Source organism: Microcebus murinus, chromosome 8 (genome assembly GCF_040939455.1).
Source record: "Microcebus murinus isolate Inina chromosome 8, M.murinus_Inina_mat1.0, whole genome shotgun sequence".
NCBI classification, from domain to species: domain Eukaryota; kingdom Metazoa; phylum Chordata; class Mammalia; order Primates; family Cheirogaleidae; genus Microcebus; species Microcebus murinus.
In genome coordinates, this window is record NC_134111.1 from 103,942,029 (window position 1) to 103,947,883 (window position 5,855).

The 5,855-nt window shown below is 46.6% G+C and overlaps 1 long non-coding RNA gene across 1 annotated transcript; it reads left to right on the forward strand.

Annotated features, from left to right (window-relative positions):
• Positions 1 to 1,735: 1,735 nt before the first annotated feature.
• LOC142872314 (uncharacterized) lies at positions 1,736 to 3,480 on the forward strand. The gene is made up of 2 exons (XR_012920520.1): positions 1,736 to 2,527; positions 3,162 to 3,480. It is a non-coding gene; the product is annotated as an uncharacterized LOC142872314 (long non-coding RNA).
• Positions 3,481 to 5,855: the final 2,375 nt, after the last annotated feature.

Here is a 5,855-nt window from a genome sequence, read left to right on the forward strand (position 1 = left end):
CCTCTGGCTTGGCTGCCCACGCTGGGAGTCAACACCCCAGAGCACCTCCTGGCCATGACGGAAGGTAGGGGGCGCCTACACACCCAGTGTCCCCACCCCTCGGGGGTCCTCCGCAGGCACCCAGAGTTTGCGGTGGGTGGGAATGGGCCCAGATGCCCCCAGCGGTGACCTGCTCAGCAGGACACCCCGCCTTGGTCCCCACCCTTCCCCCACCCCTTTCCTACGTCAGGTGTCACTGCTTTCTGGGATCACCTCCAGCATACAGAGTGGCACTCGCGTCTTGGCCTTGAGTTCTTCTTCTAGGGGAGCCTGACCTCAGCGCGGCCCCGGCAGGAATAGGCGTAAGTCACTTGCACAGACGTGAGACATGTTAAAAGTTGTGACCACCTCACACGCACACTGAGAGGCTCTGAAGATGTGCAGAATTACAAAAAAAAAAAAAACCTTACCCATTGACAGAGAGAAACCTCAGATCTGGCACCACGGCTGACCAGGTATAAAAATGGTTTAAAGCAATTGCATGCTTCCAACCGCCCACCCTGCCCTGCTCTGTGCGGGGCGATGGCTCGGATTCCTATTTTCGTTGATCTTTGTCCTGCCCTTCTGCTGTAGGCAAAGCTCACCTGTGCGGCTCAGAGCCCCTTGGTGTCCAACCAGCTCCCAGGCATTGCCCACCAGGGAGAGCAAGCAGGGTGCAGTGGTCCCACTGGAAAACAACAACATTAAAACAAACAGTGAAAGGTACACAAAGTGGATTACGTTTTAAGTGCATGGGAGTATGTTAGTTATTTCACCTGCTTTTCCTATGAAATTCTTAGACACACATGAGTGGTGACATAATGACCCTGCCCTGCTTCAAGCTGGGTTCTTGGCTCGGGGTGGGGCTGGGCATCCTCCGTGTCCCTGTCCAGATGTCACCTCCCGGGAGCCGGCGCAGGCTCGGGGTCACCAGCATCTTCTCCACAGCCGGCCCCGTGTCTGGGGATGTTCAGGAGATGCTGGCTGAGTGGATGCAGGTGCATGCATGAATCCGTGGTTCTTTGGCTGGTTTTCTCTCTGTCCCGCAGGTGACAGAGGACATATACTCCCAGGAAGCCCCTTTTCCAAGGGTCTGCCTGTCATGGGGTGCCCACGCTCTAAAGGGACAGTTTGGAGGGAGATACAAGTTTGTGTTTATCTTTTAACAGAGGGCTTAACACACTTAATTTGCCGTAGTAACTGATTTGTTTGCTCTTAATTCTGTCATCTTGGTTTACCATGTTTATCTTTCCCTCACGTTTTCAATTTATTTCCTTTCCTACCTTTCGCCATTTTGCTTAAGCAGTACTTGTTCTCTTTTTTCTTTAGGATTTCTGTGTTTTCTATTTATTTCACTAATGTTCGTTTGATTCATATATATATATGTAAAACTGCATCTTTTAGCTCCCCCGTATAGGAGGAAAGAGTTAACAAGTAGCATGGTATTAAATGTTTTCTTTTGCCCTGCCTCTCTTCCAAGGTTTTGATAAAGTAGGTGGGATTTTAAAATGCAGATATCGTCACTAACTACTTCGGGACCGCACTCACTGGCCTCAAACACTTGCCCACAGTCCGCACGATAGTTTGTGCTGTGGATTGACAACAAATCCGTGTTGCTCTTGTGTGATGAGGAAAGCTTGAAAGCACTGAAAGCTTGTTTTACTTTACAGGCAGCTTTACTTGTAATGTGAATCAGAATAGGTAACATATACATATATGTTTTCATTACATTATTTTTAAATGTTCACAATTTTATTTTGATAAATGAAAAATTAGAAAAGTCATATCACGGCTGCCGGCTAAAGTCGCTGTGCGCGTTCATCTGTGGCTGTCGGCTATAGTCGACGCTAGTACTGAAGTGGTTAAATTATCTTTATATGACAGATCATTTCTTTTTTGGAATCTTTTGAACTTTTGCATTAAGTTTTATATGCTTGTTATCAATGTTTACTCATTACCTGTGCATATCATGCAATTTATTCTACACCACTCTTCCCTGCTGTTGCCTCCACATTCTGACCATTGCTCAGTTCTCGGGAGACCTCTCTCGTAACTTTGGCAGTGGGTGTGGGGACCCTTCCTGAGATCCTTGTGGGGTGGCCCCAGGAAGGGATGAGACTTGGCAGATCGGGGGCTGGGATCGCGTATTTCCCCCTCAAAATGCAGAAGCTGTTGGTTCACTGCAACTGATACTCCTTGCTGCAAAGAAGGCCAATGCCAGCTCTGTTCTGTTTTGTTTGGGCGGGTTTCCTGTATTTCTGGAATTCTCAAGTCTTCACAAAGATATGTCTAGTTGTATGCTTTTCTTTTTAAAATCCAAAATGTGAATAGCTTTACTTTTTTTCCTGCTTATAAAAGTAATAGATGTTCAGTTTTCTGCAGGAGCCAATCTACCATTGACTGCTTTGGTAAAGAGCAAAACAAAACAAAACTTGCAAAGCATGCTCTTCAGTTCACACTGAGGATGTGCATTGGCTATTTCAGAGCTGCTCTACGGTTCCTGACGCAGGTAATTCGTCATGGGGTGGAGGGTGTTTATTCATGCTGCGCCCCTTCTTTGAAATCACGGGTGCTGTTCAGATATCTCGCCATCTCCCATTCACTGACCGTTCAGGGGAGAGATGCGTTTGTCCTGAGTCCTCTGTCCTGCTTCTTGAGTGGCTCCCGACAGCGTCACCCAGGGCTCCTTTCAGAGTCGCCACAGAGCCAGCCCCTGGTCTGCTGCAGGAAGGTGCCCCGCCTGAGCCTGACTATGGGAAACACCAGCGTTAAGCCCAAAGTGGGGCCGGAGCCTTTGACTGGCAGGGACGTGGCCCGCCTTGGGCAGGCCCACCCTGGGCGTGTCAGCGCCCATGTATGTCTCTGCTCTGAAGCAATGGGCCGCCCTCTTCGTGCTCCTTAACTCTCATGCAAACACAAACACTATCTCATACTACGGGCTCCTTTTAAATTGGGAATGTTTTGTTACTGGCATGGCTTTAAGGGAGAGACCACGTATTCCTACTTTTTTTATTCCCCACGACACCTCGTGAGAAGGGAATATATGGAGCGACTTGCTTGTAGGGTGGCACTATGGGAAGCACAAAATAGAAGAGTGTTTGCAAAATGGATATTTGGATGTAATATTTTATTCTTTCTTCTAGGTACTAGCTTGGAAAGGGTCTTGACCTGCCCATCACGTCAAGCCATTATTTTTCTGGACAGACAGCTTGCCACGTCCCCAAGGACAGGAGGAGGAGGACAGGGAAGGAGGGCGAGCGTGCCACAGGTCCCGTGGGCCGCCCTGGCAGGAGGGCGCTCGCAAGACCCAATTCATCAGCGCTTGTTTTTCCTGCTGGGGCTGAGAACCCGGAATCACTCCGCAGACGAGAAGGAGAAAGGAGAGGCCATTCTTCACTTTTTCCAGAAATGTATTTTTGTTTTGGTCAATTTCCCAAATAAATTATGGTCTTGTCTTACTGCTGCATTGGTAGAATTCTTGCCAGTGTTATTTAGTACATTTAAAAGCTGTGCAAAACCCAAATGTATTTTAAAAGTAAAAAAAAAAAAGCCAAATTGAATGCTAAATTTTTTGCATTGTTCCACTGGCTCCATTTGGAGCTTAATCATCAGGACCTTTCCGTCCGCAGTGCTCGCTCCAAGACGCATCACAAATCAAAATTTCAAGAGTCTGGACGCCTTTTTTTTTTTCATGTAACTCATTAGGCATTTCCCTATGTGCTGTGATGAATGTGTCTCCCAGCCAGCCATTTTATCTCGCATGTGTATGTCCCTATTTTACTCCACAGAATAATTCTCAGGATATACAAGCTAACGATGCCTGTGGTTTTGAAACTTTATTGTTATTATTTGTTTGGGACATTTGAAAAAAATCTGTGGACAGGTTATTAAAAGGATGCTGAGCAATGAAAACATTATTAGACCTTATTATTGTTTATTGTACCCAGATGTTGTGCGTTTCAAGCGTCCCCAAGGACTAGGGGTAATGTCGGATACCGAAGCCTTACTTTTCTTTGCAGAGTCTAAATTTCCCTCATTAAAAACAAAACATTTACGCTGAACAAATAAGCAGTATGTGTCTGGGCGAAGCATCAGGTCCCAGTAAAGCAACATTGCTAAGTAAGACTTAGGACATCACTGGAGGCCAAAACAAAGCTTTGGCTACTGTTGGAAATTCTGCTCTGGAAAAAAGAAAAGGGCACGGTGTGTTTGCCTTTTACTTTTATAGAATTTCCTGTTTAGAAAGCAAACTAAAGATGCATACATCCAAGATGAAATGAATCATGCCAGTAAACGTGCAGAGGAAAACGTTTTAAGGAAATTTTTGTTTTTAATGAAACGAAAAGCAAATCCAAGAAACGCTGGGCAAGTGTAAAGTGTACGAAATTTGCGGTAAGTTTCAGGCAATGTGCTCATTGCAATCAGAAGGGTTTGGCTGTTAGTCATTTAAGACACACTATGGGAAAATAAATGGAGAAGCAGAAAGAGGGAATAGCAAATTGCAGTTTGGCAGCAAAATTAGTCCTGCTAGCCCCATTAGATATTAAACTGGACTGTAAAGCAAATAATTGAAATAATGAGGAGCTAGATTTTTTTTTTTTTTTTGAGACAGAGTCTCACTTTGTTGTCCAGGCTAGAGTGAGTGCCGTGGCGTCAGCCTAGCTCACAGCAACCTCAAACTCCTGGGCTTGAGTGATCCTTCTGCCTCAGCCTCCCGAGTAGCTGGGACTACAGGCATGTGCCACTATGCCCGGCTAATTTTTTTTTTTTTATATATATATATCAGTTGGCCAATCAATTTCTTTCTGTTTATAGTAGAGACGGGGTCTCGCTCTTGCTCAGGCTGGTTTTGAACTCCTGACCTTGAGCAATCCGCCCGCCTCGGCCTCCCAAGAGCTAGGATTACAGGCGTGAGCCACAGCGCCCGGCCAGGAGCTAGATTTTTAAAATGATGTGTAGAGCAGCACAACAGAATAAACAAAAATAAGACTTTTATGTAAGAATTCAATACATAATAAATAAGCATTACATTTGGGGAAGGAAGAATTACATAATAAATGATGTTGAGATGACTTGTGAGTAATTCAGAGGAAACTTACCCGGAATGAAAGCCAGTCTGCTCACCATCCACGCCTGTCTTCATCTTTTCGCTTCTTGTCGGCTTGGCCAGTAGGATGAGACGGCAGAAGATGGGAAGGGAGCGAGGATAAGGGCAGGGCAACTTCTTCCTGGCCCCCACGCCAGGTGGCACAGGAGGGCCGGGTCCCTGTCTGGGCCCGGGCAGCCTCTCCCTGCAGCGCCCCAGGTCCAGGAAGTTGCTCAGGCAGGTGCTCCTCCTATGCAGAAGGTAAGGAACCTCCCATCCATGGTATTGTCACCTCAATGCAAGAAATTGAAATCACTGCAGATACAGAGATGTTAAGGGTTACATTGTTCTTCAGAGCCTAAAACATATGTATTTAAAATGCGTTAATGAACCATAAAACATTTTACAAAATACAGAAACATTTAGTCCAGGTCTCGGGCTGCACCGTTCCGCACGGATTTCCCTCCACTGGCTGAAGCTGCTGTGATGATCCTTACGGCTTCCTCAGTTTCCCCGATCCTAGAGGCCACCTGGTTCCTCCTGGGACACTGACTGATCCGGGTGCCCTGGAATTCAGCCACTAAGTTTCAGCTTCCCATGCAATTCCAGAGCCCCAGGTGCAACCATTCTTCCAGGACAGTGCAGGCTACCGCGGCCAGATTTGTGCTCACCGCACCTGCGATTGGCTGCCGGCATAAACTAGCATCACGCCCTAACTCGGTGGTTCTCAACGCACAATTCTACCCCCAGG